A 27,842-nucleotide genomic window follows, 5' to 3' on the forward strand; every position below is an offset into this window, starting at 1 on the left:
GGACATCTCAGGCTGGCTTGAAACTTGGGGTAGCCCTGCCCTGACCTCTCAGATTCTGGGTTACAGGTGTGAGCTACCACACTGTTGCTTTCTGAGTTTTTGTCCCTGGGAATATGCCACTCTGAGGGTTTCCTGACTTGGTTATTCTTTCCCAGGTTTACCATTTGCCTGCCCCACCTCTCCCTTCTTTTCCTCTGAGGCCGACATTGTCTTCCCTTCCCCTTCACTGGGTGGGTGTGGGGGGTGGGTGTGGGGGGTGTAGTAGCTGGAGAGGGAGGATGTGGTCAGATCTGATGAGGTGAGAACCAATCCAGTTCCCTTTTCCTTCACCTCAGCCCCTTGGCAGATGTGAGACTTAATCAGACCATCTTCACCCAGACCACGGGTGGAAACTCCAGAAACCTCAGCCTTGGGACGCAGTGGCCACAACCACACACCCTTGGTGCGGAGTCGTTCTAGAAAGCGTTCTGACCATAGGTGTCAGTCACATTGGTTAGCACATCATCTCCACCAGTGGCTCAGAAGACACCACAGAATTTGCTGGTGTTGGGTGGTCACCACCCGACTGTAGGTGTGAGCTTTCCTGATTTGATGGAGGTCTCCATTTGATGGGGTCTTCTGCGGTCTATATGTTCACCAGCACTGAGAGTTACAACTCTCTTTCTAGTTGACTGTCACAGTTGTATGATGGCGCCCTGGAAGGACCTCCTTACTGGAGAACACACTGGTGTTTATCATAATGGAAATACCATAGCTTGTCATAACTTGGGTGGTAGTATACATTCTATGAACTTAAAGATGACAATTGATTATTATTCCATCCACTTTTTTTTTTACTAATAAGAAGACAAAGGGGGGGTACAAAGTTGGCACTAGTGGTAAAAAGAGTTATATGCATGAGGATGTGAGTTCAAATCCTCAGCACAGATGTAAAAAACCAGGAATGTGCCTGTAACCTCAGAGTTGTGCAGAGAGAAGAGGATATCTGCCTTTGTTGACTGCTAGCCTCGCTCTAGGTTCAGAAAGACACCATGATGCAAAGGAATAAGGTACACACACACACATACACATACATGCACACACACACAAGCACACATATGCACATACACATGCACACACACACTTTGAATACACACATGCACATACGCACATATACACACATGCACACATACCATACACACATGTATACACATGAACACACACCATACACACATGTACACACATATGCACACACATTCATAAACACACATGCACACACACATGCACACACACACATATACACACACACATGTGTGCGCACGTGCGCGTGCGCAGATGGACATGAATTGTTCCTGTTTGCCTCTCTCTCTCTCTCTCTCTCTCTCTCTCTCCAGTGTCGGAGATCAAACCCATGGTCCTGTACAAGCTAGGCAAGTATTGGACTACATCTTCTGACATTGTTTTTGAGAAACAATCTTACTGTACAGACCAGGCTGAACTCTTGATCCTCCTGCCTTAGCCTCACTAGTGATGGCACTGCAGAGCTGTGGCACACCATGCCTTACTGGAAATAAGCCCATTTTGTATCCTAGGTTGTAATAGACATTCGGGTTCATTTTACACTTTGTATTCCATGGAAGTTTAAAGTGGTCTCCACATTCAGAGGAATTTACAATAGTTTCCATAGCTAGATGAATTTCTAGTGGTCTCCTCATTTAAGGGACTTTACAGTGGTCTCCAGGTTTGGGAATTTACAGTGGTCTCCACATCAGGGGACTTCACAGTGGTCTCCACATTTAGGGAAGTGTATACTGGTCCCCACACTTAGGAGGGTTTGAACTCATTTCCAAAGGCAGAACCACTTGCAGTGTTACCATGGCAGTAACTAAGTGATTCATCTCCCAAGCTTTCTCACAGACTCTAATTGGAAAGTTTGTTTTGGCACTGACTGTTTTAAGCATGGGCACTGCAGATGTGAATGGGGACCTGAAGGGTAATCCACACCTGGGGACCTCAGACAACAGGTTGGGGAGCAAGTCACAAAGACCACTTCTCTTTTTCTTCTTCTCTTTTTCTTTTTCTTTTTCTTTTTCTTTTTTCTTTTTCTTTTTTTTTCTTTTTTCTTTTTTCTTTTTTCTTTTTTCTTTTTCTTTTCCTTTCCTTTCCTTTCCCTTTCTTTCTTTCTTTCTTTCTTTCTTTCTTTCTTTCTTTCTTTCTTTCTTTCTTTCCTTCTTCCTTCCTTCCTTCCTTCCTTCCTTCCTTCCTTCCTTCCTTCCTTCCTTCCTTCCTTCCTTCCTTCCTTCCTTCCTTCCTTCCTTTCTTTCTTTCTTTCTTTCTTTCTTTCTTTCTTTCTTTCTTTCTTTCTTTCTTTCTTTCTTTCTTTCTTTCTTTCTTTCCTTCTTTTTGAGACAAGGTCTGTTGACAATCGGGAATTTAACAAATAGAATAGGCCATCTGGCCAGCAAATCCTGCATCTACTGCATCTGCCTTTCCCATGCTGGGTTGACAAACATGTACCACTACACTAAGTCTGCCCTCCTCTGCCCCTCATTGTCCCCAAGTTGGTTCTAGGGAATGAATTCAGGTCTTATGCACACAAGGCAAGCTATCTCCCCAGTCTTCAAAGTATGGTCTTTAGAATGACTTTTGCTTCTGAAAGCAAGCTTGAGTTCTGTGGTTAGGTTCCTAATTTTGTAAAATAAAATAAAATAAAATAAAATAAAAAAAAGTCAGTGTCAACTGGATGAGGTTACTTCTAAATGTGGGGGGCGAGTGCCTTCAGTTTATTAATCCAGCTTTAGAATAGCGGTACAGAGTAGAGTGTAAACTACCAGGGCGCACTGGCTCTCCACGGACGACAAAGGTGAGTGCTTTCTCTACAGCTGCCATCTAGGCACTTAGCTCGCTACTAATGCGCGTTGGTTGATGTCGAATCTCTCTCTCAGCCACATGGTGATGGTGCCTGCTTTTAATCCCATCACTCAGGAGGCAGAGGCAGGTGGATCTCTGTGAGTTTGAGGCCAGCCTGGTCTATGAAGCAAGGACAGGACATCCAGGGCTCTGTTACACAGAGAAACCTTGTCTTGAAAAATCACAGGGGCTCTTTGAGTAGCTGACTGGCTATCGAACCCCAGCCTTTCCCTGCCTATTCCTTACCGCTGGGATTGTATGCACCCACAGGGCCACACCTTGTGCTGAGGATCTGAACCCAGACCCTCATGTGTGCATTGTAAGCACTCCCACCCACTGTGTCCTTCCCCATCCAGTACAGATTCCTGTTATGAAAGATGCTTCAAGAGCAATAGCACTTTGGACCGAGACCATCAAAACCACGATTAAGGCAGCTTCAGTTAGGGGAAGAGTCTTCATGCTCAGCTAGGGGAAGAGTCTTCATACTGGATTTAGTGATCACAGCATGTTTCTCCTATAGGGGAGAAGAAACACTTAAAAACATCTTTCTTTCTTTCTTTCTTTCTTTCTTTCTTTCTTTCTTTCTTTCTTTCTTTCTTTCTTTCTTTCTTTCTTTCTTTCTTTCTTTCTTTTTCTTTTTTCCTCAAAGAAAATAGTTTACAAACCAAAGGTTATGTAGATAGACAAACCAAATTAACCACAAAGACAACTAAATTAAACTTTGTTCTCACAACATACACATGACCATTTGGAGGCTGGTGAGGCCATCGGTCAATATAGGGCTTGCCTTGGAAACATAATGAGCACAGCTCAATGCCCAGGACCCACGTACAAAGCCGTGAGCATGGTGGAACGTGTTTGTGATCCCAGTTCTGGGGAAGCAGAGACAGGGAGGACGTTTGGGACTCATTGGCTACTCAAACTAGCCCATCAGGGAAATTCTGAGGCAGTGGAGGATCCTGTCCCAGAGAGACAACACCCAAGATCAACCCCTAATCGTACAAACAGGTGGCTCGCACCCCCTAATGAACAAGTACACACCCTCCCATGAACACATGCACACTCAACATTCTTCCCTAGCTGCTTTTGCTTTTGGACATGGTGTCATGAAGCCCAAGCTGGCCTCATATTCACTAGGAAAGATGACTTGGAACTTTTCCCCTCACCCTTAAAGTTCAAATGTGACTTCCCTTACCTCCTTAACTACGGGGGCTACAGAGATGGGCCACCACTGGCTTTGTGCAGTTCTAGGGGATGGAGCCTAGGGCCTCAGAGAAGCTAGGGAAGCATTGTACCTACTGAGCCACACCCCTGCCCCACCCTTCCCTTCTTCGTGTTGCCTGTCTGCATGTGCTCACTGGGACTTGAACATGTCAAAATTTGTCCCCTGTTCTTTTCAAATAAGTGTGTATGATGAGGTCACCCGCCATTTTTTCCTAAGATACTGCTGAGAATAGCTGAAGCGCACTCAGTACACACATCTTCTACAAATGATTAAGGAGGAGTCAACCATGACAAATATAAATGCTTGCCTTATTATTACTTAGTAGGGACTGAAATTTATTTGTTTCCTTGGTGTATACATGTGGATTCCAGTCTTGTACCTATTTGTGCTAATGTATGTCTTTGGCATTCACACTTTTTCAAAATTATTTTCACAGCAAGAACTCATTTGCACGTCACTATTGTGGCATTTCACAGACAGGTAAACTGAGGCCTGTGTAAGTGAAGGTTCTCTCACAACCTCAGGGTAGCAGATAAAGTAACCAGGGCTAGAAGCTGCAGCTTCTGGCGTCTGGTGTGGTTTTCTTCTTTTGAAAAAACTCACCCAATCTCACCACTGACTTTGGATGCCATGTGGTTCTGGCTTGTGCTGTTTGGTTATTCAGGAGGAGAGGGAGGATGGGAGGCAGAACTACATGAGATTGTAGTCTCTTTCAGCATCCTCTAATATGAGAATACAGACTAGTGTAATTATGTTGAAAAGTATCAGTGAAGACTTTCTTTTTCTCTTGAAATGGACCTAAAAGCAAATAAAATACCCCCAACAAGATAACAAGTAGTTGCCTCTGGCACCTAAATGTGTTGTGAATGAGCCTTCTTGATTTTGTTTTATTCCTTTAGCTGTGGGCTCATGCAGCCTGGGCTGGTTCAAACACAGTACTCACAGATGCTGGCAGACTCTGGATGCTTCTGCCTCTGCCTCCCTGAGTGCCGGGATTACAGGGCTTTGGTACTGTGTCTCGTTTAGTTTGGTGCTGGGGAGAGAGCGCGGGCTTTGTGCATGCTAGGCAGTCGCTCTACCGACTGAGTCACAGCTCTGGGCCTGCTTGGAGTTTCTTTATAACTCTGACTCCCAACGCACCCACAAGCGGAGGGATTCCGGGCTAGAGACAGCTGCCAAGGAAAGCCCCTTTCTGATTGGGTGTGTTCACCAAGGCAGGTTCCTAGCCCTGGGAATAGAGCTCTTCTGCTCACCCAAGCTTCCGATGACAGGAACAGAGGCCTGTAGCTCAGTGGAAGCCTACCTATACCCTTCTCATGCTCACTGAGGCCCTTCTGGGTTCTCAGGTGATGTCATCTGATAGTGCAAGCATCTTCCTGTTTGACAGTTAATTATTTCTTTTTATGCCTTTATTTAAGATGCTTAAATTTCTGATTCATTCTTTATAATTAGACATTATGCTTAGGATATATCTGAGGATATCTCACTGATGCCCACTGCTCTCAGGACTGTTATTTCCCTGTTACCAACTAGAACTATGTTGCTAAACTCAGGGACCACACAGTGACATTAAGTTTGCGATTCTCATGACCATGAGTCACAGGAGCCCCAGTGGTGTCCAAATGGTGAAGAGGTGGTCTCTGGAGGCTGGTGCAGCCAACGTACACCTTTTCAGTTTGAATTGAATGACTGACTCTTTGTAGGCGCACTGACCCCATTTTGGGGGTTTCTTTGCAGTTTGAGATTAAGAGGAAGACTTCGATAGTCAGGGAGAAGGCTGAGAATAGAAAATAGAATCTTACTGTGGGGATGCAAGGGAGAAATAGTATGAAGGGGATGGCTAAAACAACAAAACAAAACCAAACCCCTCTTTTCCCTTCCTGCTTTCTTGGCTCTGTTCAAGTGGGAGAATTTTTTTAAATTTTTTTTTGCAAAGCCTCCGACAGGGCTCATTTTCAGTCCACCAGTGAATAAGCACAGAATTGAAATCAAGATGGTGGCATTTTCTGTTCCTTGGCAACTGCTCGCCCGACGTGGGAAGGACCGAAGAGAGAAGAAAAGGGAAGACGGATGAACTAGGAGGAGGAGAAGAGCAAGGAATGGAGAGAGAGGGAAAGGAAAACAGTCAGAGAAAGAGGAGGGAGCGGGCCCGCGACCAACAAGTCGCCTTCCCTGCTTTGCCAGCAGCTCCGAGGCTGTCACTTTAGCACTGGGACTTCCTCTTTCCCAGATACATGGAGCTGGCTTCTCAAAGGTAACAATGAGTTAATTGAATAGCCTGCCGACAGATGGGCACGCTGGACTCTTTTGTTAGATTTGTATGCAAGGAAGTGTGAAATAGCACCATCTTTTAAGAGAACACTCTGATACCCTCACAGGCACAAGAACACTTGCACAGCCATGCCTTTCAGCAAATCCCCCCCTTTCCTCTCCCGAGTCCCCTGTCTTTCCACAGTTTAGCCTTTTAAGTGGCCGTCAGAAGTAAGAGTATCCTAGAGTGGGGGTGTTTATGTTGTTAGGCTATTAGGTGAGGGCTAAAGAGTTGGGATTTGTGCCATGGGAGATCTGGTTCTAGAGAGACAATTGTAGGCATTCTCCTACAGGGCTGAAACGGATTAATTATGTCTTGAGTTTGCTCTGCTTTGGAGACAGGTTATCCTGTAGACTAGGCTAGGTTTTCCAGGTAGACTGAGAGTAGACTCGAACTCCTAATCCTTCTGTTTCTACCTCCTACGTGCTGGGATTCCCTGTGTGCACTGTGGTTGGGGAAGCGGGTGTGTATCACACCCGCTCCGTCCTGAGTGTAACTCTGTCTCTTTTCATGTTTCAATGTCTTTTACTCCCTGCACAGGGCTCAAGTGTGATTCTGGTTTCTCTTTCAAGTGTGTCCTGTGTTTCTTGTATCACGTTTTCTTTCCTTCACATAGAAATTTACAGACATGTTCTACTGCTATGTAGGTATGTGTCGGAGGACATTAGGCTGTGAGCAGTGGTGACCATTGCATTTGACCTCCATGTATTTCTTTATTATAGATGTCTAGTGAGTCCATACCCTAGATTGGATCTGAGTGCAGCGCCATTTGGATTGATTTGGTCGAGCTGATCGGTTTAGCACTCTGTGTTAACAAAATTGATCCCATGGAAGTATGCTCCAGAGAACATGCTAACCAAGTAGCTTGTTAATGCTGAATGGATTTTCCTACCTTCAGTCTGATCTGGTAGACTAGCACTGCATGGTCCAGTGTGTCTATGTCATCATGTACCTGAGGAGCTTGTTTGACTTGATCAAGGAGAGGTGCTCCATCGAACTCCTGCTGGGCCTCCAATGAGTAATACGAAGACACAATGGAATTTGTCTGTTGCCCACTGCCCCGGAGCCTTAGAAAGACTGAACAGACATCAGAGGGATCTCAAGATTATATGTGAAGCCCAGCATCTAACTATCTCACATTAATACGATGAGTCTATCATTGTAAAAAGATGGATTAAAATTGGTTCCTCACTTCCATGGATTCTGCATCTAAGGGTTCAGTTGACTGTGGACCTAAAATTCTAAAAGAAAGAAAGAAAGAAAGAAAGAAAGAAAGAAAGAAAGAAAGAAAGAAAGAAAGAAAGAAAGAAAGAAAGAAAAGCATTTGCATAAACATGCACAGGCACTTTCCTCCCTTGTAATTCTTCGTAGAGAGTATTTGCATAGCATCTCAGTGTATTCGGTATTGTGAGGCTAGAGATGAGAAAGGAGGATGCGCGTAGGAGATCTGTAAACGCTCTCTCAAGTGAGGAACCTGAGATTCTTCATGTTTCTGCCTTTCCTCATGGGTATCGACCAATAGCCAAGTCCCTGTTAAAAGACATAACCATTTCTACCCATATTCCTCCTGCATCAAAAGTCACCCTTCCTCTTCTTCTTTATGGCTGTCAAAACAGAATTGAGTTTGTTGTTTGGAAACTTGGATGCCTGTGAGAATCATGTGGAAAATGGGTTAAAAGATACAGAGTCCCAGGCCCCACCCATGGTGTTGATCTGAGTCAGTAGCTCTGGGGTGGGGCTGGAGAGCTTGCATTGTAAGCAAGGACTCTAGCAGAGCCTAATGTGGGTAGACACAAGTGATTTCTTTGGAAAGACAAGAAAGAGGATTTGCATCCAGAGCCCACAGTTTATAAACACACAGTGCCACAAGCTTCCCCCAGTGTCTGTTAGGTCCTGATGTCAGACAGTTCAAGGAACATGGGCTCTCTTCTCTCGGGGGCCAGCTATGGTGAGGAGTCTTTGCAGACCTCATCAGGTAACAGACAAGAATAGGTTAAGAAAAGTTGTCAAGTCAAGTAGGAGACTGCTCATAGTAACCAGCTTGCTTTAGTGATCCCAGTCCACTGAGATGTTGGATTCCATGCTGACTTAGTTCTGACTAGCTTGATACCATGCATATGATGAAATAGCCAAATAATTATTTGGTGACTCATTAGCTGTTAGAGAGTCTTATCATATCCTGAAGAGAAAATCCAGAAATGGGGTGGGCTTTGAAGACTGGGGACTTTTTGGGTTGATGATTTCACTTCAAAGCATCCCTGGGAAATGCTGGGTGTGGTGGACCTAGTTTCTTCAATACAGAGGATCAGTGAAGGCTGCGGGAGCTGGTACAGCTTAGGGTTTTCCCCATTTGGAGATAATGGAGCCCCAAGCCAGGTAGAAGTTTGATAATGAGGCTTGAGAGAGGAGAGAAGAGTTTGGGAAGGGGAAGAGTTTCCATGGAGAAACCCGGAGGTGAAGCATGGCTACGCACTCCCTTTGGACTCAGGCATGAGTGGGTAGCAGGTCAGTGTTGTCAGGGAGGTGTGGGAGGCCAGGGTGGGTCCTGGGATGGCAGGAGGCTGGGGAAGCTCATCTGCAAAGGGAGAGGCCACCAGGATGGTTCATAATAGAGAAACTGGTGGAGAAGCACAGTGCCAAGGGTGTGTGTGTGTGTGTGTGTGTGTGTGTGTGTGTGTGAGAGAGAGAGAGAGAGAGAGAGAGAGAGAGAGTTCAAGCTATATGTGCCCCTCCTCAGATGCTTCCAAGGGGATGCAGGACATGGGAGGGGAAGGCTAGGAATGCAAAGGCTACAATACCCTGTTTCTACCATGGCAGCCTAGTGTTTCCATTTAAGGGAGGAGGAGGATGGAATTCCACTTGGGGGACCGTGTCCATGCAAGGACTTTGTGGGAGGGGTTGATGACTGCTTCTGGGAAGTAGTGACCAAGGAAAGGAGGGGAGGCATGTATCTCTTGGGATAAATGTCTTCTCCCTGGGCAACTCTCATCTTTGTAGATGGATCATTGGCCTGATAAATGCTTCATATCACCCAGAACCTGCCATCGAGCCCCGAGACATTTCCAAGCAGTGGTCCCTTTTGAGCCTGTCTGGATGAGGCCAGGACCACCCTTGGAATACTTTCTTAAAGAAACAGACACAAACTAGGTCAGTTTCAGGGATGGAGTGTTACAACGCTGCCAGCAAGAATAAATGGGTGTTGCCACCAAGGATGGATGGACGAGTTCTAAAAAAATGTCCTGCATTCCCACCTCTACTATGCTAACGTTCTCTTGTTTCCTATCTGTGCTAAAACATGGCCCTGTCTGTTTGTCTGTCTGCCTGTCTGTTTATCTATCTATATCTATCTATCTATCTATCTATCTATCTATCTATCTATCTATCTATCTATCTATCTGTCATCTATCTCTGTCATCTATCATCTACTTTTTATTTGTTGTGAGACAGGGTCTCATGTATCTCAGGCTGATCTCAAAGTTATTATGTAGCCAGAGATAAGCCTGATATTCCTGCTTCTATCTCCCAAGTGCTGGGATTTCAGGCCTGCATCACCATGCTCAGTTTATGCTGTGCTGGAGATGGAACCCGGGGCTTTGGCTAGCACTCTACTAGCTAAGCCTACAAACCCCAGCCCCTATAAACAAGCCATATTACCACCTCTAAACTTGTTGAACTGTCTCCCAGGGACATGCCATCTTCTCTTCATCCTAACAGAGGTTGCATGTTTCTTGGGTTTCATTTGTGATGCTTAACACACACCAACATACGGTTTACCATAGCATGTCTTTAGTACTGTACCCTAAGAGTTCTGAGAGCTTCTACCGAGTGGCTCACCAATGTCTTGCACTTAGTCAGTACTCAAAAAGAAGTTTGGTTAGCAAAGCTTCCCGCAGTGGCGGAGACCATCCTCTGTGAGTATGCTTGTGTCTGTTCACTGATTCGCCTGACATCGCCGGCTGATGGATGAGCCTCATTTTGGGAGTTGTGCGTCTCTATTGTTGTTGCTTAGTGTCTTTCATGTCCCTGTGCATAGAAAATGTCACTTAAAAAGATACAAATGAATGGTAACATTATCTCTCTAGACTTTTTTCTTCTGAGGGATTTTTATAGAACACCATGTTAACAAGTGGCCTTTCAGATTTTAAGTGTCATGGTGAGTCCTCCGACTAGTCTTAGAGGACACAAAAATGGCCTTACAGGAAATGTGCCTGCTTGAACCTATGAAGGCTGGCTTGATGCTATGTTGCCAAAAGGCCTTGTGGTCGGGAAGCCTGAACCAAAGTTCACTGGTGATGTCATCATGATCCTGGAGGAACATTCCCAGGGCTCATACTATTCTGATTTTAGAAACCAGAGCCAGAGAATCTATCCGTTGCCATGGCAAGCTTGAAACTGACTGTCTGAGTCTCTATGGAACTACAGTCTGTTAGCATCTCTTTTGTATTCTCATCTCTCTCCCTCTCTCTCTCTCTCTCTCTCTCTCTCTCTCTCTCTCTCTCTCTCTCTCACACACACACACACACACACACACAAAACATATGTGTAGCCCTAGCTGACCTGGAATGTATTATGCAGACCAGGATGGCCTTGAACTCACAGAGATCTGCCTTTTGAGTGATGGGATCAAAGGCATATATGTCCAAGCCTGCTGTCTATCTGATTTTTTTTTTGTTGTAAGCCATGGAGGAATTTTTTATTATAGATATTTATCATATATTATATATCACATATAATACACATTATATATTTGTCATGTATTATATCATATATATTTCACATACATAATAAGCACTATGTATCTCACACATATGATAAACATTATATATTCATCATATATAATATATATGATATATTCATCATATAATATATATGATATATCATATATATATATATATATATATATATATATATATATATATATCATGTATCACATATATAAAAAATGCTTTCATTATATCCTTCTTTCATTTAAAAATTGGGTTGTGTTCTGTATAGTCCAGGCTAGCCTCAAACTCTCTGTGTACTAAGGGATGAATTTGTAGTCCTGATCCTCCTGCCTCTAGCTGAGACTGCAGGTATGAACCACCCCCTGGTGTATGTCCTGCTGGGCATCAAGTCTAGGGCTCTGTGCATACTAGGTGAGCACTCCTTCAGCTGGCCTGCCTGGCTTCCATTGCTTTAGGACTTTACAGTGCTCAGATATCTCCACATCCATCCATTGCCAGATAACTCATTGTCAAATGAGCAATCCAATGGGATTGTTTGCTTGTTTATTTTCCTTACCTGCCTCACCTCAGTATATCAGGAATTCCACTGTTGGAGCCCATGGTGGTGCCTTTAATTCTAGCTCTTGGGAGGCTGATGCATTGGAGGCCAGTCTGTCTAGAAAGTTCTAGTCCACACAGTGCTGTGCATGAGACCCTATCTGAAAACAAATCCAAATAAAACATAATGTAGACAGCCTCTAAGGAAGGACACCTAAGGGTGCTCACTAGCCTCCACAGGCCAGTGCATAGAGACGTGCACATGTGGGTACGTGCATGCAAGAGAAGAGTTTACATGGTAATACGTAAGCAGACACGTGGCCAAAGTAAGGACTCATGTTCTGTTACAAAAAGAACCGGATGGCTTTGTTTCTCAACAGGGTAGAGCTAACTGGACATCTGCCTGTGAGGGACAGGGATGCTCAGGCATGGCGGCGGGCTCTCAGCAACCATGGCCCACTTACCAAAAAGGCTCGCAGATGCTGCACTTACTGCTGGGACAGTCTCCATGCAGCTTCCAGTGCTTCGTGATGCTCCAGTGAGAGACCACGAATGGGAATTTCCCATGATCCCTCTCTCAGTAACGGAAAAAGGTATATTAAAAAAATCCTTCAGTGTTCCCTATACTGCATGTGCTTCTTTATTTACTGTTTATTACTTGAGACAGGCTTTCACGAAGGCCTGTTTTTAAAAGAATTCGTAGGCCATCCGTGCATTTTCTTTTCAGTTGTACTCTTCAGTCTGGGGGCCTTGATGTTAGGTGTGAGGTGAGCGGTCAGCATCCCACCAATCAGGACTCAGATGATCAAGTCAAATGGGGGTCAGGAAGGGCCTCTGATAGGAGAGAATGTTGACATTAACTTCCAAGACTGCAGGAGCTCTCAGCCTTTAGAATTGAAGCTACTTTAGAAATGCCAGCTGTCGACTCACTGGTCACATCTGGCCCCGGTCAGCCTATACTGTCCCCTTAATATGCTGGGTTCCAACTGATCAGCCTCCCAAGAGCTTGGGCTAAATGCAAATAGATACTTTTTGAAGAACAGTAATACAGAGGATGATAATGGGGTTAAGGCCAGAGAAAACATTTAGAAGGTTGTTGTAAGAATAAGAGGCACTTTAATTTTTAGTACCCTCTAGTAACATGAGCGTTTCCTTGTTTGATTCTCAACCATAAATCATCATCATCATCATCATCACCATCACCATCATTACCACCACCATCATCACCATCACCATCATCATCATCATGACCAATCATTTGTAGGATCAAGACAACTTGTTAACTTTTGGAAAATCAAAATGCAATTTTTAAGGGTTGGGTAATGCAGAAATGTTGGAAGAGTGCTTGCATAGCATGCATGAAGCCCTGGTTTTAATCCCAGCACTGGCTATATTGGGAATGGTGGCACACACGTATAATCCCAGCACACTGGAGACAGAGGCAGGAAGATCAGAAGTTCAGGATCATTGTTAGCCTCATAGTGAGTTTGGGGTTACCTTTGGATAACCTGCTTCAAAACAACAACTTTCATTCTGATTTGTTTGTAAACAGCAGAGCATTTGGGGATGGGACTTTCTGGGTTTGCTTTCTGTCCTGGCCACTCGACCGCATGAGTCATTGCCCATCTGTTCCCTTAGCTCCAGATCTGGACACGACAGGAAAGTTGCTTACTTAGGCTTAATGGAGGCTTCGGTGGGACTAAGGCTTGGGAAATGCTTCTTAGAGCCCTGGTGTATGTCAAGGACTCACTAGATGGTATTTATTATTTTGGTTTAGGGATCTGGTTTTGGTGATGGCTGGCCTTCAGGGATTCATACAGGCTGTCTGTGGCATGAAGAAAAACAGACATTTCCCTCTCATCTCTGTAACTTGGGGGCAGAAGTGGCCTCCTCTGAGATCTGAGGACTGCCAGTTTCCTTCTTCTTAGTCTTGAGTGTTGGTTAGACTCTGAGCCTGCACTGGCTTTGGATGCTTGGCTTGTCTTCTTCCGCTCATGTGTTCTAACTTTGAAGGGGAAGCACCTTATCCCAAGTACAGTAAAAAAAATAATCAGTGACAGGTAATAGGGACCGTCAGAGGTACATGGGCCTCATCCCAACCCACTTTACATTTGTCATTCTTTGAGATGTTTCTGCTTAGTTAGCAGTCCCAAGAATGAGAGGAAGAGCGAAGTTGGCTTTTCGGGTGTGTGTTCGTTATTTCTATTGTTGCTCTGTCAAAATACCTGTCAGTAGCAACTTAAAGGAGAAGAGATGTATTTGGTTCACTGTTTCAATGGCTGTGGCAGGTTCACCACAGGGAGCATGGCTCCTCACATCTTGGTGAATCAAGGTTGGGAATGTGGCTCAGTAGGCACAGTGCTTGATTGACATTCATGAGTCTCTGAGTTCAGCTTTTAGTATTGCACAAAATAGGATGTGGCGGCACACACCTGGGATTCAGCACACAGGAGGTAGAAACAGGAGAATCTGGAGTTCAAGGTCATCCTCAACTACACAGCAAGTTCAAGATTAGATTGAGACAAGAAGACCTTGCTTCAGAACAAAGCCCACCACCAACATATCACCAAAATCAGACATACCACCACAATCAGACACCAGACTCCCATTACCACCACCACCACCACCACCACCACCACCACCACCATCACCACCATCACCACCACCACTACCACCACTACCACCACTATCAAAAACAACTAACTAACCATCTTAGTAGATCTGGAAACAGAGAGTTCAGTGACAGAAACAGGGTTTGGCTATAACTGTAAAAGATTCACCCCTAGTAAGTTTCCTCTGCCAGCCAGTCCCTATGTAACCTTCATAAACAATATCACCAGTAGGAGACTGGTGTTCAACTGCAGCTTATGGGCACATTCAGAATCCAAATTGTAACAAGATGGCGACAATTATACAGGAATAAATACAGGAATAAAGCTTCATCTCTCTGCCTTCTAGCTCCATCATTTATTAATTGAACTAGTATCTTGGAGTGTGTGTGTAACAAGGTCTTACTATATAGCCCAGGCTGGCCTCAAGGGGGACCCTCCTATGTCAGTTCGCCTAGTGCCAGGATTACAGCCGAGGGTTAACACAGCTGGCCGATAGTACCTGGAACCTCTTATCTCCATCACTCTTTGTGATTTGTTTTCTCATCTCTAAAAGGAAAAGAGTTGGTGCCTGCCTCAGGAAGTTCCATTAGGATGGAACACTGTAACATATACAAGGCAATGAGCGGTGTCTACCGTACAGTAAGCGTTCTCAATATATGTCAAGTATTTTATTTTTCTGTCAGTCCTCTTAACAGATTCAAATCAAATTGTGGTCTGACTTCCTGGAGGAAGTTCTCTTTGGCTGCCACTGTCCTTGGTTATCACAAGCTTTAATAAACATGCAACCCGCTCGCTCGGTCGGTCATTACTGTTTCCCATCATTGATACATCGCTGCTGACAGTAGGCATAGGAAAAATGCTGTGGTCTGCTCTATGTAGCAAAAATATTTTGTGGGAGGCCCCTTTGATTAGCTTTATTATTGCTTTTAATTCAGTACACATGGGCAGTCAAATGTGTTTGGAAAGAGGCCACACTGGTTATAAAGATGGATAATCTCAGAGCAGCATTCATTCAATTTCGGAGTCAAGGAATTTGGATGAATGTTCTTAAGAACTGCTCCCAAATATTTGCCGGTATTATACCACAAATGTTCATAACTTATATTCTTTCCCCCACCCTATACCCTGTCCTGGATCTCTAAGTGTTATAGATTTAAAATAATGCCTGTGTTTTTAATATCTTAAGAGTTTATATTTTTATTGAAGTTGTGCACATACATAATTTAAAGTCAGAGTATGGCATTAACTATGAAAAATGGCTTTCCCTTACTCAACCCTCATATTGCCCCCTATCCAGGAAGACATACCAACTAGGTAGTTGTTCAACTGTTTCTTCTCACATTGGCTTCTGTTATTTAAATACCATATTTTTAGTGCCTCATTTTAGTGCCTGTCAGGCACTTTCTGGCTTTGTCCTAACTCTCAGAGATGAAACATTTTCTTTAAGGATCTAAAATGTCTCTAGGGGTAAAGTGTGTGCTGCTGTTTTAGAAGACTGGGGTTCAGTTCCTGCCACCCACATTAGGCAGCTGAACTGCCTGGTAACTCCAGCTCCCTGGGATAGGACATGCATTTCTGGTGTCTACACACACACACACACACACACACACACACACACACACGCATAAAACAAACTCTAGAGTATATGTGACTTTATTTACTATATGAATGCACAGTACAACCAAGCTCTTTATTGCTCTACAGCTCACAGGGCTTTCCATTTTCATGGAGTTAATACTTACCTTGGTTTTCCTTCCTAAAGTACCATCTGTTATGATCTGAATGTGAGTCTACAACTCCACACACTCAGGTATTTGGAAAGTCGGTCCCCAGTCGGTGGCACTGTTTTGGCGGTTGTGGATTCTTTTGGACGTAGGCCTTGGTGGCAGACAGGGCCGTTGGGGCAGAAGGTTATGTGTCGTAGCCCAGTCCTGGTTGTCATGTGAACTCTGTTTCCTCACTCGAGGGGTGATGTGACCAGCTACCTTATGCTCTGTTTACCACACTTCACCTCTTCCATGATTAGTTATGTTACCCAAACCAGGGCCACAAATAAATCTCTCTTCCCTTATTTCTGTCAGGTGTTCTGTCATAGCATGCAGGAAAGTAAGACAGAAAATTGGTACCCGAGGAAATATTACTGAAGGAACCTGTGTAGACGTGTAAACACTCTTTTAAACACAAATCATAAAAAATGGAATAAAATCTTGTAATGAAGAAAAGGCATCTCAGAGGCTGGGATGCATCCCAATGGTAGAGTACTGGCCTAGCAGGCATGAAGCCCTGGCTCAAAACCCAGCATCTGGTAAACCAGCCATGGTAGAAGCACTCTTCTAATCGTAGCTTTTAGAAGATAGAGGAGTTCTAGGTCTCCCTCACCTCCATAGAAAGTTTGAGGCTGGACTAAGCTAAAGGAACCCTGTCTCAAACATTTTTTAATACACAGAAGAAGAAATGATAAGAGAATTTTCATGGAGGAACTAGGGGAGAGAGAGAGAGAGAGAGAGAGAGAGAGAGAGAGAGAGAGAGAGAGAGAGAGAGAGAGAGAACACATTGCTATGGTATTTGTTAACTTTCCATCACTGCTTTGAAATGCCCAAGGGAACTAACTTACAGAAGAGGAAGGCCATGCTGGCTCACAGTCTTGGAGGCTCCAGCCCATGGCTAACCAGCCCACTGCTTTTGCATTTGTGACAATGTAGCAGATCACAGCAGGTGCACATGCTAGAAGGGGCTGCTCAGTTCTATGTATCAGTTAGAGAGAGAAGAAGGTGTGAAGGACACATTCACAATGACCCCCAGCATGCCACACCTACCAGCTCCTATGGGCCCCACCCCATCCCAGTTACCACTGGATGGGGAACAAGCCTTCACCACGGATCTTTAAGAGGCATTGCAGATCCAAACCATGCAATCAGCAAGGTGAATCTTATTGGAAAGCAGGAGCAAGTTCAGAGGGCTACAGTTGCGATCAACCCCGTGGGCAGCAGTAGCCCAGATAGGGAGAGCAGAAAGAAAAGCCTTGAATGAGAAATTATGCTGTTTAGGGGTTTGGGACATGGCTGGGCCAGTAAAACCTGAGTCTGATCACAAGAATATATGTACAAAGCCATTTGTGGTGCTGTGCACCTAGCATCCCAGGGATGGGGAGATGCAAGGTGGAAGCTCACTGGTCAGCTAGCCTTACCTTCTTCTAATTTTTTTCTTTTTGCCTCAAAAAGTGAAATTTATTCAAAGAGAGAGGGGGGAGGGAGGGAGAGAGAGAGGAGAGAAAATAAACAGAACAACAAAACAAAACAAAAACAAGATGTCCATCCCTTGGCCCCCTTCCCTTCTCCCTCCAGCTGTTCTTTGCCCCCCCCCAAGACTGAAGCCTGGGCTTGGGCCAGGTAGCATGACAGCCCCTCCAATGAGGCCAGCAACATTGAGGGGCATCTCTTCAATGGAGGTGTTGTAGAAAGTCTCAATGCCTCGAAGAGTCCTCTTGTCTTCTTCTGTCACCATGTTAACAGCCACGCCCTTACAACCAAGCCAACCTCCTCTACCTATTCTGTGGATGTGATTTTCCCCTGTTAGTGGGAAGGTTGTAATTGATGACTACGGAGACCTGCTGCACATCAATGCATCTTGCCAATAGGTCAAAGGTAATCAACACTCTGCTAGAGTCAGACCGGAAGACCCTCATGAACGCATCTTATTCCTTTTGGTCCATATCTCCATGCATGGCAGAAACAGTGAAATCCTGGGCATGCATCTTCTCAGTGAGCCAGTCCACCTTCCTTCTGGTATTGATAAAGACTACTGTCCGGGTGATGGTCAGTGCGTCATACAGTGTGTCAAGCTTCCTTTCCTCTTGTTCTACACTGATGTAGAATTGGCGGACACCCTCCAGGGCCAACTCTTCCTTCTTGACAAGAATCCGAATAGGGTCTCTCATGAACTTCTTGGTCACCTCGAGGACATCAGAAGGCATTGTAGCAGACAACAAAACTACCTGTGTGTTACTGTTGAGCTTTTGGAATATATCATAGATCTGATCCTTGAACCCATGGCTTAACATTTCATCTGCTTCATCCAGCATGAACATTGTGATGTATTGACAGGTATCTCTAGTTAAGCATATCAAACACCCAACCAGGGGTGCCCACGATGATATGGGGAGCTTCCACTTGTAGTTTCTGCACCTCAGCATGCATATTGGTGTCCCCAATACAGGCATGACAAGAGGCACCCACATAGTCTCCTAATTCCATAACCACCTTTTGTATATTGGTGCCCAGATGCTTGCTTCACAGTAATCACTAGGCTTGAATAGTAGTAACAGAGTAGTGTCAGGATTTTCTGTGCTCTAGGCATGAAACAGCTTTGGCCACCAAGCCAGGCATCAAGCTAGGATGAACAAAGGACTGTCACCTGCTCTGCCCCTGACTGATAGAAGAACACCACCACCAACAAGGTACCTCTTTGCCCATTGCCAGGGGTGTAGCCTAACCTACTTGGCCAGAGATCCAGGCCAATAGGAAACACTTTCTCCATCAGAGCTTCCCCCAGCAGCTGATGGATGCAGGGACCCACAGCCAAACATGAGTCAGAGCTCGGGCAATCCCGCAGAAGAGGGAGAGGAAGGATTGTAGGAACCAAAGGGGTCAAGGGCATGGCGGGAAATCTCACAGAATCAACTAAACAGGGCTCATAGGGGTTCACAGAGACTGAACCTACAATCAAGGAGCCTGTATGTGTCTGACCTAGGTCCTCTAAACATTAACGTTGTGTAGTTTGGTGTTCTTGTAGGACTACTAACGGTGGAAGTATGGACTGTCCTTGACTCTTTTGACTGCTTTTGGGACCCTTTTCTTCTGACTGGGTTGTCTAGTCCAGCCTTAATATGCAAGGATATGCAAGGATAGCCTTATTATAACTTGATATCCCTGGGAAGGCTGCCCTTTTCTGAAGGGAAAGGAGGAGGAGGAAGAGTGGATCTGGGGAAGAGGGAAGGTGGTGGGGATGGACTGGGAGGATGGGGGACTGCATTTGGGATGTAATATATGAGAGAGAATAAAAATAATAAAAAAGAAACTCTCACACAAAAAGTGGACAATGCCCAAGAAACAGAACCAGAGGCTGTCTTCTGACCTCTACAAATTCACAAACACATACAGACACAGACAGACAGACAGACAGACAGACAGACAGACACACACACACACACACACACACACACTATTTCTCACAGCATGTTCTCTGAAGAGGGGACAACTCTCCAAGACCTTATCTGTAGCAGACAATAGCCCAGGAGGACAACTTCCCCAAGGGTTTACACCATTCCTGCCTCTTGCTTGGGAGCAAACTACAAAGCATTGCATTCTAGCACACTGGCCGTGCAGGGAGCTGCAGCTTTTCACGACCTACCCACAATCTTAAACTGGATCACTTCATGCAGTTGTTTGAGCAAACCAGCTTGTGTGGTTGGGAAAAGAAGTGATGTGGGACTGACTGGAGACATTCAGGAGTGGGCCAAAGCCTGTGCGGCCTGGTGAGCCCCTGATTCCTGGTGTCTCTGCCCTTGTCAATAAGGATTTGCTTTGATTTGTCTAATTGTAAGCTCAATAAGTCACAGTTGGTCCTGTGCCTCTACACAGAGGTGAGCCTGCTCGCTCGCTTGCTCTTTCAACAAATTAGCGCGAGGGAAGCCTTTGCAAAGGAGAGATTAAATTTCCTTGTTTTTGTTGGAAAGCTCTTTAGGTCTCTGTCAGCAAATGTGCTGTGGCGTTCTTTCCATGGTGGGCTGGCTTTCAGGCCACTTGTTATTTTTATTTCCTTTGTTCTTGCTTTTCAGTGTCCAACTCTCTGGGAGGGAGAGAATAGGAACTCTTGTCCCCACATGAGAGTATTTCCTGGGGTTGGAGAAGGGGCAGAAGGCAGAGTAGGCCAGATAAAATCTAGCACACTTCATTTAATTGTATTTTAAAGGAGATTTATAGCCTTTTGAGAGACACATAAGTACATCCCAAATTCGACCATGGGATGGACTTGAACTAAGAATGTTAGTCTTGTTTACCTGAAGTTGAAATTGAACCAGCTATGATAGGATTTTCTTCACCACCTCTAATTGGTCTTGGGGGTCTCATGTGGAGGAAGACAATGTGGACTCGAGGCAGTCCCATGGCTGGAAGCAGATGCAGAGGCACTGTGCTGTTACCATGTCCCTTGGTCACTAGGGAAGAAAAGAGCTTGGTTTCCTTGAGTACTCAGACCACGGGGAGGAGAGCCAAGCGTTTGCCTTTGGCAAAACCCCAGCAAACAAGATAAAGAACTTGTGGGCTGGTGATCTGGCTCAGTAAAGTTCTTGCCACTAAGTACAAGGATTTGTGTTTGATTCCCAGAATTCACACACACACACACAGACACACAGACACACAGACACACACACACACACACACACACACACACCACACAGACACACACACACTCATGCATGTACACATGCATACATGCATTAATACACAGACATTAAATAAAAATATTATAATCTATATCTATCTATCTATCATCTATCTATCATCTATCTATTCCTTTTTATTGGAGATAAAGTCAAGAAGATCAAGAGTTCAAGGCCATCCTCAGCTACATAATGAGATAAATTCCAGAGTGAGCTATATGAGCCCCTATCTCAGAAGACCACACTAGGCTAATACTTTACATGTCCAATTCACCATATTTTCTTTAGCCATTCATCTGTCTACAAGCTAGGCTGATTTCCTGATGTGGCTATTGCGGAATAGTTGTATACTAAACATGATTGTTTAGGTGTTTCTGTTGCATGTTAGATTGGGCTTCTTGGGTAGATTCCCAGAAGTCATAAAGTCAGGCCATATAGTGATTCTATATTGAGGAACTCTATATAGAGGGCCTGATCTCCAGAGGGGCCAGACTAACTTATATTCCTCTCAACAGTCACCATCTCATACCCTGATGCCCACATCAAACCATTACCACTATTTATTTTTTGAGATGGGCTTATTTCCGTAGCCTGGCCTAGCCTGGAACCTACTATGTAGTCCAGGCTCATCTTGGCTATCAGTGATCCTCCTGTCTCAACTTCCTCAGGGCTGAGAGTAAAAATGTGAGTCATAATAGCTAGTTTTTTATTGTTGATGGAGTTTCTTTTGCTAATAATCATTCTGGTTAGGGTGAGATACTTTTGAAGTAAATTTTATTGACAATTTCTTGATAGTTAAACTCATTGGCCATTTTCCATTGACTTATTGGCCACTTGTATTCTTGAGATGTCTGCTCAAGTCTTCCATTCATTTAAAGGTTGGATTACTTGGTCTTTCTGTTTGTTTGCTTTTGAGATCTTTATATATTAAGGATATTAGTCCTTTGTCAAATGAATAGATGGCAAAGCCTTTCTCCCATTCTGCAGGTTTTCTTTCTCTCCAGTTTACTGTTTATTCCTGAGCAGAAGTCTTTTGACTTGATGTGATCCCATTTGTCAATTCTTGGTTTTATTTCCTTAGCTATTGGAATCCTACCCAGGAAATGTCCATCTGTGCCAATATTTTGAAATATTTCCAGTAAGCTTTCTTCTGGTAGTTTGAGTTTTATATTATAGTCTTTCATGAGTTTTTGAATCGGTTCTTTTATAGGCCGAGAGACAGGAGACTGCCTTTTCTCTTCTCCATGTGGACATTGACATTCTCCAGCTGCACCTGTTGAAAAGTCTGTCTTTGCTCCAAGGTCTGCTTTTGGCACATTTGTTAAGAACCAATTGGCTGAAGATTCATGGATTTATTTCTGGGTCATTTATTTTATTTCATTAGGCAACATGTCTACTTCTGTACCAATACTACAGTTTTTGTTACATTGTCTCTATAGTATAAGTCACTTGAGACCGGGTACTGCAATACCTGGGGTTTGTTTTAGTTATTTGGGGTCTTTTGTGTTCTTGCAGAATTTTTCTAGTATTCTGGTGGGGATTATATGAAATTTACAGGTTGCTTGAGCATTACGGTCACTTTGATACTTTTAATTCTCCCAATCGGTGCATATGGGAGGTCTTTCCACCTTCTATTGGTTTAATCCAATAGAGTTCCTTTTTCACTTGACTGTTGTAGACAGGAGAGTTTATTTCTCAGTGAGTTAATTGTTATATAAAAGAGGTCCTAATGCTGGATGCTTACTTTGTATTCTGCTACTTTAAGAATTTATTTATCAGATCGGAAAGACCTTCAGTAGAGTCCTTTTGATTTCCTATGCCTAGACTCATAGCTTCACTGTATAGACGTAGCTTACATTCCCCCTTTCTTGTCTCCAAGTCTTTATATCTTCATCTTGTCTAATTTATCTGTTTAATATTTCTAATGCTATTTTGAATAAGAGTGGTAAGAGTGGACACACATGTCTTAATCTTGCTCTCAGTTGAAATGTTTTCTGTTTCCCCATTTAGTGTGATGTTTGTCATATGTTTGTTAGCTATACATTTGTCATGTGGAGCTTTTATTGTATTGATGTATCACCTTCTATACCAAATTTATCCCATCCTTTTCTCATAAAGTGATGCTGGATTTTATCAAAGGCCTTTTCTGTAACTATTAAGATGATTGTGTGATTGCTTGATTTATTATGTTTATTGATTTGCATACAGTGACCCATCCCTGAATCCTGGAATAAAAGCTGCTTCATCATCATGTATGATCTTTTAATATGCTGTTGATTTGTTCTGCAAATATTTTATTAAAAATATTGGGTGTGTATATTTGTCAGGAATAGCCCCACTCTGTCTCCTTTCTCTCTCTCTCCCTTCCTTCCTCTCTCCCCCCTTCTCTTCTCCCTCCCTCTCTCTTCTCTCTCTCTCTCTCTCTCTCTCTCTCTCTCTCTCTCTCTCTCTCCCCTCTCCCTCTCCTTTTTCCTCTCCCTCCCCCTCTCTTTTTCTCTCCTCTCCCCCTCTCCTTTCTTCTTTTGTGGGTCTTTATCAGGCTTAGTGACATGACTTAACTTGCTTCATAGAATAAGTCTGAAGCATTCTTGCATTTTGTTTGTTTGTTTGTTACATGGATGAGTTGGAGGAGCACTGTTATTAGCTTTTCTTTAAAAGTCTAATAACATTTACTAACAAGTCCGTCAGTCCCAGTCAGTCCCAGTCTTTTCTTTTCTTTACTTTGAGGCCTTTTATATCTGATTTAGTATTATTACCTGCTATAGATGTATTTAGGTTTCTTCTGTTTTCTTGATTCATTACAAGAATAGAATCAGTCATCTTCTTTGAGATTTTCTAATTTATTGGTATAGCCTGTTCCAAATATCCCTGAATGATCTTTGAATTTTAGCGATATCCTCTATAATATCATCGTTTTCACCTGTAGATTGATTTAACCCTCTTTCCCCTCTCTGCCCTTTTCTGTGTATTAGGCACAGGGTCTCTCATATGCTAGATGAGTGCTCTAACACTGAGCTGTATTACATACTACTGAGCCCTTTCTATTCCTTACGTTTCTCCTTTTATTTTGAGAGAGGGTCTTACTAACTTGTGAAGGCTAGCCTTGAACTTGTGGTCTTCCAATCTCAGCTCCCAAGTGGCTACCATTGTAGGTCTCTACTATCAAACCCAACTTTTTTTTTTTTAATTTTTTTTTTAGAATTTCTTTTTTTTTTTTTTCTTTTTAAAAGACAAAGTCTTACTTTGTTATACTGTTTGGTCTGGGACTCTTCATGTAGACCAAGCTGGCCTTGAACTTACAGAGATCCACCTGCTTTAGCCTTCTGAGTGTTATGATTAAAGTGTGCATGTACCACCATACCTGGCCCTTGAAGAGTTAGTTGCTTTTGATCACAGTGTTTAATGGAAAATGAGTTCTGTGGCTGTTGTGATCTAAAGAGGATATTGTTCCACAGTGATCCAGGTAGAGGTTACACTGATGCTGACCCAAGTAGAGGTTACACTGACTGACTCTGTAGAGGTAACTGACAATTATTGACCCTGGTAGAGGGGACGCTTCATGACACTAGTCCAGGCTGATATGACAATGTTTCCATTATCAGCTCGAATGGGTGACACTGTCCTTCAAATTTGCAGGTACAATTGATATTATCACCCCCTTGCTGAACATGACAACTTCTTGAAAAACAGTGTTTTTGAGTAACTAATGATGAGGTTTGGTTTTTCTACCACACCCTGACTTTCTTTTTACCATCTGCCCTCAGGATGATGGCACAAACCTGCAGAAGACGATTGTTGCTGGTATTAAAAAACTCCCATGTATATGTGCATGTGCTCATGTATGTAACTGTACCTGTGTGCCTGCCATGGGTGCCTGTGGAGGTCAATGGTCAACCTCACATGTTGGCTCTTGCTTCTACCTTGTTTAACGAAGGATCGTTGACGCTTGTCACTGTGTATGCCAGGCTAGTTGACCCTGAGGCCTGGGAAGCAGATGTCCCTGGCCGCCATCTTGTTATAGGAGCACTGGGATTACAGAAGCATGCTACTGTGTTTGGCTCTTCACAAGCGCTTGGGATCTTTAGTCAAGTCTCTGCTCTCATGTGGTAAACTCATTCTCCACTGCGCCATCTTCTCAGCCCATGCTTGTGATTTTTAAGAGTTGGGTGTTGAAAGACACCTATTGGTTATCCTAGGTCTGGGCTTTGGCACTTGCTGCCTCTTTTCCTGGGCTCCCTTCTTTTGTCTACTTCCCTGACCATCCCCGCCCACCTACTTTGCTTTACCAATACATTCCTGTCCTTGGAAAATCTGCCCAGATACTGTTTCTTTGATATGGTTGGATCTCCACAGCTGTTTTGGTCTGTATCTGAAGTGCCCCTGTAAACAGCTAGTGTGCTGGCTGGCCCCTTGATGATAGTGCTATTTTGGAGAGTTCTAGAGGCTTAAATTTTATCTGTCTATCTGTCTATATATCTGTGTATGTATCTTGTATGTATCTATCTGTACCTATATCTCTCTATGTGTATGTATGTGTATGTATTTATATATATCTGTATCATCTATCTATCTATCTATCTATCTATCTATCTATCTACCTATATCTCTCTTTATCTATGTGTATGTATGTATGTGTATATTTATATATGTCTGTCTGTCTATCTATGTACCTATCTCTCTCTCTATCTATGTGTATGTATGTATGTGTGTATTTATATATGTCTGTCTGTCTGTCTATCTATGCAGTATGTACCTATATCTCTATCTATGTGTATGTATGTGTGTGTATTTATATATGTCTATCTATCTATCTATCTATCTATCTATCTATCTATCTATCTATCTATGTACCTATATGTCTCTCTATCTGTGTATGCATGTGTGTGTATTTATATATGTCTGTCTATCTGTCTGTCTATCTATCTATGTACCTATATCTTGCTATATCTATGTGTATGTATGTGTGTGTTTATATGTCTATCTATCTATCTATCTATCTATCTATCTATCTATCTATCTATCTCTCTATTTATCTATCTATCATCTATTATTGTGGGCACACACACCATGGTGCATTTGTAGTGAAAAGATGGCTTTCAGGAGTCACTTCTCTTTCCATCATGCAGTTCCTGGGGAATGCACTCAGGTCCCCATGCTTGGTGGCAGGCACCATGACTTGCTGGCCCCAGAGGAAGGAGATGACCAGAGGCAGGCGCTTGGTGGTATCTCTTCCTTGTCCCTGTCCCACTGTGTCCTTGCTGTGTGGGATGAGGTGAAGCTGCTCTTCTTCCCCAGGGCATGAGGCCAAGCAACCAGGAGCTGACCTCTGACCTGTCTGAAACCATGCACTCAAACAAATCTCCCCTCTTCGAAGTGTTTCCGTCAGGTATTTGGCCACTATGATGAGACTGTTTCTGTGACAGCATTCCTCCTCCAATCTCCTCACTCCTTCCTTTCATGGGGGTCAGTATGTTTAGAACTTTTAAAATTTTCATTTTTTCTTTTGTATATCATTTATATAACACTCTCTCTCTCTCTCTCTCTCTCTCTCTCTCTCTTCTCTCTCTCATGTATATATTACCTGGTGTACTTGTAGGTCAGAGGACACCTTGCTGGACTGGGTTCTCTTGTCTTCCATGTGAGTCCCAGGGCTGGAACTCAGCCTCGGTGGCAGGTGAGTTAGTGCTGAGCCACCACTGTGGTTCTTCTGGGCTTTTTAACCCTGAGAGCTCTGCCTCCACAAGGCCTGTGTAAGAAGATGCCTTCTCAGCTCTCTTTCCCCCTAGAACTTCACCACCAAGTGTAGCCCCGTGAGCTGCTGATGTTGATAGTGCCTGGGAGGGTGGGGGTGGGACACGGCATCCATCTTCCTGAAGGGAGCCTTGAGCGATGAAGGTGTCTTGGCCTCTGTGGGATGCGAACCAGGAGCGTCTCTACGGTCTTCCGGGGCTGCACTGCAGTATGTCAGGAAGAGTAAAGTTGGGCTCTGTTCTTGGCTGGACAACTTTCAAGTCTGCTTACCTAACCGTTCAGCAGTTTGTGTGAGATTCCTAATAAGCTCTAGGACGTGTTCTTAGGTCAGTCAGCGTGCGTGAAGCCAGGAGTCCTGGTGGCTTTGACCTCTCTCCTGTAGGCCCGACAAGTGGATCGTTTTTTTCCCTCTACCATGTGTTTTTTTTCCCCTCACATGTCACTGAGCAAAGATGACTTCATCATTCATAGACCCTGCCTGGGCTGCCTCTCTGCTGGGAATTAGTGATTGCCCAGCCCTGAAGGGCAGCGCCTGCAGTGAGGACGGTGTTATGTATGTACATTCAGTTTGGGCTAAAATCCATTTTTTTTTTAAAATTTGTAATGATGCCAGAATCCTGATCAACGTCTAGGCTGGACTGACTCATGTTTCATAGGAAGCGGAAGAGGACATGAGTGGCCATTGTGGCTGTTTCTCCCACACTCGGGAGAACTTCTAGCTCTTGGTACTTCTTTGTGCCAGTTCCATTTTGATGGCAGCTCTTTACCCTTCTGTGACTCGAGCCTTATAAACCAGCCAGGACTCAGAAGACCCCTGGGTAGGAGGAGACTGGGCACGTGCATTCAGTAGTGAGCGGATGAGAGCGTCAGGGTGCTCCTCTGAGCAGCTCTGGCACGGGGCCCTCGGGACGTGGAGCACGCCTAGCATCCTCTTACCGAGCTCCGCATGCCTGCGTCTAACGAAGATTTGCTGCTATTCCACAGCATTTTGAGCTGGTTTTTAAACTTCATGGTAGTACCTGCAAGTCAAAGGAGCTTTCCAAGCGGTAAAGGCGATCTCTGAGTCAGTTAATTACAAGAAGAGCCTGCGGGATATCTCAGTGGTATAGAGCAAACTTAGTATGTTCAAGGTTTGATACATAGATTTGAACGGAAATAAAACAATATAGCATCTGTTGATTTACTCTCTCTCTCTCTCTCTCTCTCACACACACACACACACACATACACACACACACACACACACATACACACACACACACGTGTAATTTTGAAAGAGCAAATAGACATAAAATTACTTATTCCCAAAAGTAAGAGAAGCAAAGCAGCGACTGTATCGCCTCCCCAGCAG

General features: G+C 43.9%; 1 non-coding gene and 1 pseudogene across 1 annotated transcript; both read right to left on the bottom strand.

Annotated features, from left to right (window-relative positions):
• The window catches only part of LOC127664599 (eukaryotic initiation factor 4A-I-like), a 92,101-nt pseudogene extending 64,682 nt beyond the window's left edge, over positions 1–27,419 (bottom strand).
• Positions 18,641–18,784, bottom strand: LOC127665362 (small nucleolar RNA SNORA48). Its single transcript, XR_007973404.1, has one exon. It is a non-coding gene; the product is annotated as a small nucleolar RNA SNORA48 (small nucleolar RNA).
• Positions 27,420–27,842: the final 423 nt, after the last annotated feature.

Source organism: Apodemus sylvaticus, chromosome 14 (genome assembly GCF_947179515.1).
Source record: "Apodemus sylvaticus chromosome 14, mApoSyl1.1, whole genome shotgun sequence".
In the NCBI taxonomy this organism is placed as follows: Eukaryota; Metazoa; Chordata; class Mammalia; order Rodentia; family Muridae; genus Apodemus; species Apodemus sylvaticus.